The following is a 12356-nucleotide window of genomic DNA, read 5'->3' on the forward strand; positions in this document are numbered from 1 at the left end:
TAAATCAATTTTTTTCTTAATGTTTTTTGTTATGTTTGCTATAATGAAAACTAATAAAAAAAATTTAAAAAAAACTATCAAGCATGAATCTTGCATGAATCTTCACTGTACATGTAAGACCATTTTAATAGTCATGTCTTCCCCCAAAGAATCATGGGAGCTGTAGTTTGTTAAGGGTACTGAAAGCTGTTAGGAGAACCCTATGCCCCTCACAGAGCTACAGTTTCTAGAGTGGTGTAACAACCAATCCATCTTCCCAATGCACTTCAGGAACAGGGGGATAGGGTCTCCTAACAACTCTGAGCACCCGCTCAAGGATTCTTTCATCCACCATACACCCACAGTATTATGCAGAAAACTCCACAAATTTTGATTGCTATGAGAATCACTCATGTGTGAGAATGTGTGGGCAGCACACACAATATAAATATATCTGTAAGCAATACACAACCTAGTAGTTGTGCCAACCTAGCAGTTTGAAAGCACGTCAAAGTGCAAGTAGATAAATAGGCGGGAAGGTAAACGGCGTTTCCGTGCGCTGCTCTGGTTCACCAGAAGCAGCTTAGTCATGCTGGTCACATGTACACCCGGCTCCCTCGGCCAAAAAAGCGAGATGAGCGCCGCAACCCCAGAGTTGATCACGACTGGACCTAATGGTCAGGGGTCCCTTTACCTTTAAGCAATACACAAATGAATCTGATTGGGCCAGTTTTCCAGACACACACATGAATTTGCAATGGCCACATCTTATGTGTTTGCTGCTGGAAGTCCTGTAACAATACCACTGTTTCTTTCAGCAAGAATTACATTAGTGTTTTCCCTAAATGGGTGCATATGGGTGTGTAAAGATGCATATAGAATCCAAGTATATATAATGCCGACATTGCAAGTTTGCTGTAATATAGTATTGGTCTTTCCTCCCACAATCGTGGTGTGTGCAGCTGCCTTAATAGAGCCATCAATCTTGCCATTTAACCTTCACACACCCATTCAGATTCAGGCCTCATCCTGGGATTGAAACTGCCTTGGTCGCGCTGGTTGATGATCGCCAGCGAGCTAGGGACAAAGGTGAGAGTTGTTTCCTAGTTCTGCTGGATCTCTCAGCGGCCTTTGATACAATCAACCATAACATCCTTCTGGACCATCTAGAGGGGCTGGGAGCTGGGGGCACTGTTATACAGTGGTTTCGCTCCTTCCTCCTGGGCCGTGTTCAGAAAGTGGTGGTGGGGGATGAGTGTTCAGACCCTTGGGCCCTCACTTGTGGGGTGCCTCAGGGTTCCGTCCTCTCCCCCATGCTTTTTAACATCTATATGAAGCCGCTGGGAAAAATCATCAGGGGGTTTGGACTGGGTGTCCATCAATATGCAGATGATACCCAGCTCAACCTCTCTTTCAAATCAGAACCAGTGAAGGTCCTGTATGAGTATCTGGAGGCGGTTGGAGGATGGATGGCGGCTAATGGATTGAAACTGAATCCTGACAAGACAGAAGTACTGTTTTGGGGGGACAGGGGGCGGGCAGGTGTGGAGGACTCCCTGGTCCTGAATAGGGTAACTGTGCCCCTGAAGGACCAGGTGCGCAGCCTGGGAGTCATTTTGGACTCACAGCTGTCCATGGAAGCGCAGGTCAATTCTGTATCCAGGGCAGCTGTCTACCAACTCCACCTGGTACGCAGACTGTGACCCTACCTGCCCGCGGACTGTCTCGCCAGAGTGGTGCATGTTCTGGTTATCTCCCGCTTGGACTACTGCAATGTGCTCTACGTGGGGCTACCTTTGAAGGTGACTCGGAAACTACAACTAATCCAGAATGCAGCAGCCAGACTGGTGACTGGGGGCGGCCGCCAAGACCACATAACACCGGTCTTGAAAGACCTACATTGGCTCCCAGTATGTTTCCGAGCACAATTCAAAGTGCTGGTGTTGACCTTTAAAGCCCTAAACGGCCTTGGCCCAGTATACCTGAAGGAGCGTCTCCACCCCCATCGTTCTACCCGGACACTGAGGTCCAGCGCCGAGGGCCTTCTGGCGGTTCCCTCATTGCGAGAAGCAAAGCTACAGGGAACCAGGCAGAGGGCCTTCTCGGTAGTAGCGCCCACCTTGTGGAACACCCTCTCATCAGATGTCAAAGCGATAAACAACTACCTGACATTCAGAAGACATCTTAAGGCAGCCCTGTTCAGGGAAGTTTTTAACGTGTGATATTTTAGTGTATTTTTGGTTTCTATGGAAGCCGCCCAGAGTGGCTGGGGAAACCCAGCCAGATGGGCGGGGTACAAATAATAAATTATTATTATTATTATTATTATTATTATTATTATTATTATTATTTCCCAGTTGCTTTGATACAGCCAACCACTTCCTACAGTAAACCACTGCAGGAAGCCTTCCTCTGTTTGCAAGATCTCCAGTGCTCATTTTCTTTGCACATGCTGGGCTTTCTAGGGATGAAATGGGAGAACCCCAGACAGACAGCTTTTAAAAGAACTGAATGTTGTAACCGTAACTGGGCTCCCATTGATATTTGCTCAGGGCACCTCAGTGGATCTCATTTGCTGAATCAGCACTCTGAACGATGTGCACTTTGAAAGCCAAGCATTAGCCTCTTCCTAATTGCTAACCCCATTTGAGTGTTTCAAGGTGCAAGAGATGACCTTTCTCCTTTCCTTTTCTGAGTTTTGAGATTACAGGTTTCTCCGTTACAAAACAAGCTCTTGTGTATTAAACCCTGAGTTCCTTTGACAAGATAACTGCCTCGTATTGCTTTCTGCTGGCTGCCTCACTTCTCCCTCTGAAGAAGAAGCCTGGAACCTATGAGAGTTGCTGCTGCATCAACATTAATCTGAAAAGGTGTTGTTTGATTCCTAGTAACCGTAACCAAACATTGACACTGCTATTGCAGGGTACTTGGGCAGGACATGATTTCAGTCAATGCAGGGAAATGCAATTGATCCATGATATTAAGAGTGCTGCAATCTGTCATATCCCTTGGGCTTGTCTCCCCATCTTTCCCCCAATGTCTGCATAAAAAGCTGTGTTTGCAAAGGGTCACCTCTGTGTGAGCAGTTGCTCATGTGTAGGCTAGATCTTTCCGATACCAGCCTCAATGGGCAGTGGCATAGTCTTGCTGCCCTCTTCTCCACATCAAACTTTTATGCCTAGAGTATGTCAGAAGGGGTACTTGTGAACAGGTGTCAAGAGTTCAGCCTACACTTGAGTAGGACCCTGGCAGAGACACATGCCTGACTGGCATGTTCTCTCCCTCCTTGTCTTTCATTCAGGAGCTTTCTTCTGCCAGAACATCACAGCGACCGATGCCAACCGACACCACCACACTTAGGGATCCGTAGGGTTTGCGCACCTTGTGTGACAGACCTCAGCAACTCAGCATTTTGGATAATCTACTTTATTTACATATAAACACACACGGAGCACTGCTCCCTCTCTCTAGCATCAGACAGCAAAGAGAAAAAGAACAAAGGACAATAGTCCCACTTCACAGAACACAGTAACACAAACATCCTGTCTTTGTCACTTCCCGCTCTGTAGTGCCAAAACATATACCTTCATGTGAAAGACAAAAATCCCATGACTGCAATCATGGAGCAGGAATTCTAACATCAGGTAGTGTGGGTTGCTGGTGCCTGTGGCAGGACAAGTGTTGCACCCCCCTGGTGGACTGGGCAGAGGTCAGTCCCTTTACCAGCCAGTGTCTAATCAATGGAGTATCTCCTTGCAAATTAGCCCCAACCTGAGAGCAGAGCTAAGCCAGAGAAATGGGAAGCCAGGAACACCACTGTGTCCCCTCACCCTCCTATCCTTGCAGCGATGCGCTCTGGGCAACACACGTGGCTCCAGCAGTACCTTCCTGCCTCCCTCTCCCTCCGTCCTTGGTGGGCAGTGGCGGCGGCAGCAGCAGCACTCTTCTCTTTCCCTCCCAGGGGAAGGGTGCACGTGGGCATCCCTTTGTTTACCACGAGAAAGAAGCGCTATCGCTTCTGGGCTGCATCAATAGGAATATAGCATCTAGATCAAGGGAAGTAATAGTGCCACTGTATTCTGCTCTGGTCAGACCTCACCTGGAGTACTGTGTCCAGTTCTGGGCACCACAGTTCAAGAAGGACACTGACAAACTGGAACGTGTCCAGAGGAGGGCAACCAAAATGGTCAAAGGCCTGGAAATGATGCCTTATGAGGAACGGCTAAGGGAGCTGGGCATGTTTAGCCTGGAGAAGAGGAGGTTAAGGGGTGATATGATAGCCATGTTCAAATATATAAAAGGATGTCACATAGAGGAGGGAGAAAGGTTGTTTTCTGCTGCTCCAGAGAAGCGGACACGGAGCAATGGATCCAAGCCACAAGAAGGAAGATTCCACCTAAACATTAGGAAGAACTTCCTGACAGTAAGAGCTGTTCAACAGTGGAATTTGCTGCCAAGGAGTGTGGTGGAGTCTCCTATTTTGGAGGTCTTTAAGCAGAGGCTTGACAACCATATGTCAGGAGTGCTCTGATGGTGTTTCCTGCTTGGCAGGGGGTTGGACTCGGTGGCCCTTGTGGTCTCTTCCAACTCTATGATTCTATGATTCTATGATTCTACCCCAGTCCCAATGGCCCCATGCAGCTTGCCTCCTTGCTGTTCCAGCCTCAATGAGGAAGCCTGGAGTGGGGTATCTGGTTGCACCCCCTCATAAATTTGCACCTGGAGCCACAGCCCCCCCCCCCAGACCCCACACTGCTTGTGGAGCATGGCAAATCCCATTGCAACATATTGCAAGCGTTGTTATGATTTTATTGACATACCATTGAAAGACTATTCCTACAGTGAAGATCACTAGCCTGCAGTTGAAGTGCAGGACCATAGTTCATGCCAGACTGACTGGCTTCAGGTATTCCCTGCTCTTCCCACATATACCTGATTTTATCCTTGTAAGTGACCATAGACAGGAGTAGCTGGTACGCTATTCTGTTACCACTGAATTTGCTTCAGAATTGAAGGAATGCTATAGCTAGGAACATAGGAATATGCTGCCTTATGCTGAGGCAAACATTGGTCCATCTTGCTCACTCCTGTCTACACTGGCAGAGGCTGTCCAGGGTTTCAGGCAGGGTTTCCTCCCAGCCACACATGGAGACACAGGGACCTTCTGCGTGCAAAGAAGATGCTCTAACCACTGAGAGACACTCCCTTCCCTCCAAGCTCATAAAAATGCCCCCTCTTCTTTTGATGCTACAATGAGTGTCGTTGGCGATAAAGAGCAGCAAGAACAGAACATTCTCTTCTTATTTGAAGAGTATCAGACATCTTGCTATGCATATATGATGCGCCCCAGGCAATCTCAAAGGAAATCTAATCATCCAGAATCCTTTTAACATCTGACTAGAAGGGCAATCGCTACCCACTCTGGTCAGTGACAGCTATAAATCCCAGGACTGAAGGGTGACAACAATGAACCAAAAATATATCTGACAACTTGCACTCAGGCAAGAAACTCCACTACAGAGGTTAACTGCTTAGGAGATGCTGCATCTGGCATAAGAGATGTTTGGCATCATGAACCTTCCCTCCCTGATATTGTATGACAGCAGTAGCATTGAGACACTGCAAGATAAGATAAGCTGCTGCTGCTGTATCATTGCACTGCCTCATTTTTAAACCCACACCGATTGGAAATAAAGCAGTATGACTGTTTCCAAACCATTTGCAGGTGCAAATAGTAATAAAAGTGATACAATGTATGACTGCCCCAACAGCATCATGAGCACAAATCATCATGAATGTGTAATAAATGGGAAATCAACATTTTACCTTAACACATGGGAAGTACTTCCATGAAGAGACATGCCCTCTCTACAACTAGGCAACTCCACATGGATATATTAAAGTAATAAAACACTTATATTAATGAAAATAACATTAAAAATGCATTATTTGAGAGGAAACTGCTTTGCAAAAGAAATGTGTATATTAGGCAGCATTGCATACAAAAGCAGGTATACGAGGAGAAATTCACAGTAAATGGCATGAAGACTTTGTTGAAAAATGGAGGAACTGAATTTAAGACAGGAAAGCTGAATATTTGCCCACCCCTCCCAGAACCACAAACCCCTTTATGAGTGTGGAACTGTGTGTTTCTTTGGATCCTAGTTGAAACATGTAGCCCAGTCCTTGGTCATATCAGAGACAAAGATGGCAGACTAAGGCCACAGTTCTACTTGTCCCATCGATTTCCCTCAGGAAAATCTGCTGTTTGCTGCTGAACTGGAACAAACGTTAATTGGTTTTTCCGTGGATTGACATTTGTTCTGATTCAGCAGTAAACAGTGGTGTGTTTTTTTCTGGGGGAAATGGCAGGACAAACAAAAAACTTCTCAGATCCGTGACTAGAAAGTAAGGGGCAAGCAGAAAACCTCTCAGACCCAGTGGAAATGTAAACAAGGCCTAAGGCCCAAACTAAACACAGCACTAAATGCAGCACATCAAGTTCCATGTATATTTTCCTCTATACTTTAAATGCCAGTGGCCTGGGGTCCTGACAGGAACAGGACCATGGTTTGGTGGGAAAGTGTTAACTCTTTCCATTATTCTAGCAAAAAATAAATAATAATAAAAAAATCGTCCCTAGCTACTCTCCGGTTTAGAAACTCTAATTTATGTTAATGGCAGCTTCTCTCCTGAGAGAAGTGATTTTCATTGTGATCATGAGATTGGGAGGGAGCAGGGGAGGCAGGGGAGGTTAAAATTCCCTTTCTGTGCACTGTGGTCATGGTGCTAACCAGGATACCAGCAACTGGTATTAAAAATATTCTTTAAGAAACCAATCAAACTTCACCCTGACATATTAACCATCAAGCAACACCTACCCATAGATAATCAAAGATAATCTGCCAGCAATCCCTGCTGATTTCAGTGGGATTTAAGAATGCATTGTTCTCTGTATGTACTTGAAACTGCTGACAAACATTTCTTTACTTCCTCCCCTGACCTTTCACTAGCTCGATAGTCAGTTTCAACGACTTGCTGTAAACCTGCATAATCAATAGAAAGCTGCTTGAATTAGGCCAAATCAGAGGCTGGTGATTTTCTTTCCAGGAAGTGTTCTGGCTCCTAACCAAAGACTACCAAGAGCAATGGTGAACTTAAATGCTCTGCCCAGTAAATCAAACTATGGATGTGCAAATACATTCATTTGCTTTTTTAAAAAAAAAAAGTCCTTGTGAAAATCAACATTTTAGTCTGCATTTCTCCTAACATATTCATTTTTATATTCATTTTTGCCCAACGTTCATATTTTTACAAACAACTTTCCTCAACATAATACATTTTTGCATATTATTTTCCAGTAATACATGCATGTTCCCGCACACAACTTCCCCATAGTATTTGCATTTGTGTACATGTTTGTTGGTTGGAGAATCAAATCAGAAAATTTTGGAGGTGTGAAATTTGAAGGCATATTTTAAAGCTATGTTTTCGCTTGTGTATAGTTTCAGAAAGTACAGATTTGGTATGCTCGTATTTAAATGCAAAATAAATCAAATCCCTCCCCTATCCCAATACTCAGCTTTGAGTTCACTGCCAGTGCTTCATAGCACAGCTGGGGAAAAGTCTCCTCCTAAAACATCCCTCTCCCCTATGAGAATTGGAGCGCTCCTTTTGGCAGCTGCTAATACGCTGCAACATTTTGTTGCAGGTCTCCACCTGTCATTCTACTGTAAAGAAACTTGCTCCTCGGTGCAGATACTGTTTATCTACACTTTGAGACGTTTGCCTTGGAGACATACTGTACAAGGCATCAAGCCTTGAAATCGGGAGATGTTTTATAGAGCTGCTTCTTCTCGAAAGCTCCTTGCCTGCAGCTGTCTTCACGTTGCTGTTTCAGTGAAGCGGAGCATGCGAACGCCAACCTCCTTTTGCCATTTCTAACCTTCAGAAGTCAGATCTGAATGCAGTCGGCATCCAGACTCACTGCACATGGCTTGCCTGACTGCTGACAGTTCTCAACGGGTTATAGTGGTAGTCTTTGGCCAAACTTGAAAAACCTGTGACGTTAATGGATGTTTAACAGCTGGATAGGATTTACTGACTGTGAGTCACTGTATTCAATGATGTTTTAAACAAAACCCAAAATGCCACTGTGTTTCGATTCACTGTTAAGTGCCACTGCCCACAGCATTTCATCCCAAAACTTTTCATACTTTGCAAAAGCATTAATATCATTCTGACCCAGCAATTTGTCATAGGAGCGGGGGTTTCAATGTACTTCTGCGGCTCCTTTGATTCACACATGGAGATTCGCAGTCTGAAAGAACTGCCCCATTGATCTCACTCAAGGGGGACTTTGGGGCATGGGATGCTATGCATCTTTAGTGAGGGTTCAGGTGAAGTCAATCATGAGCATCTGTTGGGAACACGGAAGGGGAAAACAGTTTCCCGCCTCCAGGACATCTGCATCATATAACCTTTGCTATCACCTCCTTGTTGCCTGAGCACTCATTTCTGTTCAGAAAGCACCGAGCAAACCGCATTCTGCACCAGCTGAAGTTTCCGAACTGTCTTCGGAGGCAGCTCTACGTATGGGGGAAATAGGTTGGGCTTTCTCTACAACAGACATGTCCAATGTGTCAATCACGATCGAACAGTCGATCCTGGGACGAATTCTGGCTGAACACCACCTGCCCTCTACTGGAGACGTGCCTGAGTGGCCACCCCCTCGTCTTGAGCTCCTCTCAGCAGGAGGGGCTGTTTTGACGCTGCACACCCTCCCACCCCTACCCTGTCGGTGCCCATCATCCATCCCTGCCATGTCGAGGGAAGCAGGCGGCACATGCCCACCCACCCTACACCCATCCTGCCCCCTCGGGGGAAGCAGCCAGCACCCTGCACCCCCACCCTGGGTGGCAGAAAACTGCCAGCATTTATGTTGGATCGTAGATTACAGCCTACTTCATGTTGGACAAGCCTGCTCCTCAATATGTTTCAAAACATACTGCTTTTGATAGAACTACAGTCCAAATATGTTTTGTTTCCCACCCACCCCCTCATCGTAGCCTAATGCATCTGTGCGGTGTGGCAGCTTACAAGAAAGACAAATAAACAAAGAGATTGTTCTGTTGTATCACTGTTGCCCAGGCAGAAGATCTCATTTGGAAAGGCGATGCCTGAGACGCAATATCATTTCGTCGATTTGCACAAAACCCGTGATAGCATAACGAGAGAGAGAAAAAGACGTACTGACTCCTGCTCAGATTGATTATTATTTGTGAAAGCAATTACAACCCTTAGCAGAATCAGGCAATTTGTAAATGGACTGTGTGTAATAATTCAGGACTGATGGAGGGCGAATGAAGGAAGGACATCTTGCTCCATAAATACAGTATGTTACAGTCTTAGCTCAAGAACCGAAGCTGGGCTCAGAAATTATAAGGAAGGGCGTGAGGAAGCTTAGGCCAGGGCTAGGCAACCTGAGGCCCAGGGGCCAGATGCGGCCCAATCGCCTTCTCAATCTGGCCCGCGGACGGTCTGGGAATCAGTGTGTTTTTACAAGAGTAGAATGTCCCCTTTTATTTAAAGTGCATCTCTGGGTTATTTGTGGGGCATAGGAATTTGTTCATATATTTTTTCAAAATATAGTCCGGCCCATCACATGGTCTGAGGGATGGTGGACCGGCTCATGGCTGAAAAAGGTTGCTCACCCCTGGCTTAGGCATACTGGTATCATCACCAAAGTAACTCAAGTGTCAAGTGCGACGCAAGACCACATAGGCCCTGACCCTTCTGCACCCCTGGCATTATGAAGCGGACACGGAGCAATGGATCCAAACTACAAGAAAGCAGATTCCACCTAAACATTCGGAAGAACTTCCTGACAGTAAGAGCTGTTCGACAGTGGAATTTGCTGCCAAGGCATGTGGTGGAGTCTCCTACTTTGGAGGTCTTTAAGCAGAGGCTTGACAACCATATGTCAGGAGTGCTCTGATGGTGTTTCCTGCTTGGCAGGGGGTTGGACTCGATGGCCCTTGTGGTCTCTTCCAACTCTATGATTCTATGATTCTATGATTCTATGATTCTATGTCCAGAAATGAGGCTATGTTGAGAGAATTCACAAATACTGATGCGGTAAAGATCGATGGTTTTGCAGCTGCTAAAGGGAAAAGAGTTTGAGTTGGACAAGTGTCCCAAAAAGGCAGGAATCTTGTAAATACTGCTGCAAACAAAGCAACAGGTCAGTGGTTTGATCTTTGGTGCAATTAATCCAGTGAAAGTTAACAGAGGAAAGATCCCAAGTAATTCTATGGGGCAATGGGAGGAGCTGATCTGAAGGAGAAAATATTAATGGGATGATAGATTTCTTAAGAAGATGCTGGGATATGATGATGATGGGTCGTGGTACCAAGGGTTCACAGTGATGGAGGGCAGGAATGTTCACCCCCTCAGCATGCTCAATTCCAATAGGCTCTGCTGCTCGGAAGAGAGCGTTGGCACACAAAGTCATACTGAGTTTCATGCAATATTACAAACTGTTCCTGATTGTGGTGTTGCTCCACCATAAATGCTAACATTTTAGTCTTGTTGCTGTTGTTTGAAGGCACTGAGGGCATAGCAGCCCTTATCTGTAAGATATTTTTTGCTGTCTTTGGTTTCTGTTTTGCTTTTTTCTGTTACTCTCCCTGCGCTGTTGCCTGGAAGCAGCCATTCCATTAGACTGCTGCAGAGTGGAAGACCAAGGCTTAAAGATCAACCCCTTTTGCCTTCTCCCCCTTAACTGTTTCCCCCCCCCCAGCTGCTCCTACTAAGAACTCTGCAACTTAGAAAAGTAGTGCCTGGGTTTGCCTTTTCCCTCCTCCCTCCTTATTCCTCTTTCCTTTTGTGTGGTGTCTTTTAGATTGTAAGCCTGAGGGGCAGAGTAAAAATGCCTTAAGCGAATAAATAGTACACAATGCTCTGAATGCACATGGCACACAGCATCACCAAAAGACACATCACACAGTGCTACTGCTGAAGCTAAGTAAATCTAATCCCATACACTGTCTGGACAGGAGACAGCCTGGAACCCACAGGTAAGCATTTCCGGTAAATGCTTGCACTGAAATGCTTGTGCTGCTGGAATTATCGGAATAACATAATGCTGAATTCCTCCCTATCATTTAAATAGAGATGGGATCTTGCCTGCTCTTTGACCATACATTTCCTGCTTACCCTGCAAGCCTCAAACTCCCATGGAACAGGACTGGCACTGCCTGGGTAGTGGTGGGACATTTCAAGGCTCCAGAACTCCTTTACTACAGTTCCATAGCTTTAAACTGAACTAGGGACCAGAGAGCATTTCAAATAGCAGACAGCCCTCTGTAAAATAGGACACATGGTCACTCTGGAAAGAAGGCTGTTATGCATGCTCAGATTCCACACCTTGGGGAATAGAGGTGTGTCTGGGAAAATACCCAAGGGTCACCTGAGAAGGCAGGCTAATGTGTGCTCAGGCAGGTGGAAGAGGCAGGTGACAATCTACTCTGGGAAGCCTTTGAGGGATGCCAGCTCTTTAAAAGCAGTGTTATCATGGAAAAATATTGAGAGAAGGTAGACTGTCCTTGATCGTACCTCTTGCTGGCAAGGAAACAGGATGAAAATTGCTAGGTTTGCCAGCCAGGGGAGGCACCCGGCTGGTTTTTAGATTGCTCCCCATGACTTATTCCAGCTCAGAAAGACCTGGATGACCCTTGTGGGAGATGCTGTGTGCTTTGGAGAGATTGCTGCTATTTTAGTTGTTATAGCAACTTACGGGTTCTACCATCCAAGAGGTTTAGTTTCGCTAAAACAGGGACTGTTCGACACGGCTGCCTAAATCCCCTGAAAGCAGTGTCAACTAGGGCCTGTAGAAAGGCTAAGCTTCATAGCAAAGAGCAATTCTGAATTTTCCCGAGGCAAATCTGAAGCTAAACCACTTAGAAGCCACTTGGGCATATTAAACAAACAAAACAAACTGATACCCTTACAAGCCCACATTACAGATCCAACACCACAGTAGCATGCCCAAGACTATCTAAGGTAGATCTGGTAAGGTGAAGTCTTGATGTTCAGGTCTTCTATAACAATATGCTCAAAAGGAACCCAACACCACTCAAATAAATCTGTTACGTAGACTGTTCCTAGTCCTAACATTTGTTCCTAGCGCTAGGTATGCACAAGCAAATAATTGGTTTTATTAACCACAGGTTGATGCGGCAAAGGAGGTGGAATTTCAACATGCAACTTTGGGTCGCCCCCCTCAGTCCTGTTCTAAATTAAGAGTGGCGGGCCTCCCAATACCAGTGCAATCATTAGACTGCCTGTACCAGTCCCTATTTGCAGATCATATAGGA

The 12356-nt window shown here is 45.7% G+C and overlaps 1 protein-coding gene and 1 long non-coding RNA gene across 5 annotated transcripts in view; both read right to left on the reverse strand.

The window, feature by feature from the left end:
* Positions 1 to 12356, reverse strand: part of LOC309529766 — a 589156-nt gene that overhangs the window by 357962 nt on the left and 218838 nt on the right. The gene's annotated exons all lie outside the window — the stretch shown is intronic.
* KCNH1 (potassium voltage-gated channel subfamily H member 1) overlaps positions 1 to 12356 on the reverse strand; it is a 233148-nt gene that overhangs the window by 50540 nt on the left and 170252 nt on the right. The window lies entirely within an intron of this gene.

This window comes from Podarcis vaucheri, assembly GCF_965113315.1.
Source record: "Podarcis vaucheri genome assembly, chromosome: 3".
NCBI lineage: Eukaryota > Metazoa > Chordata > Lepidosauria > Squamata > Lacertidae > Podarcis > Podarcis vaucheri.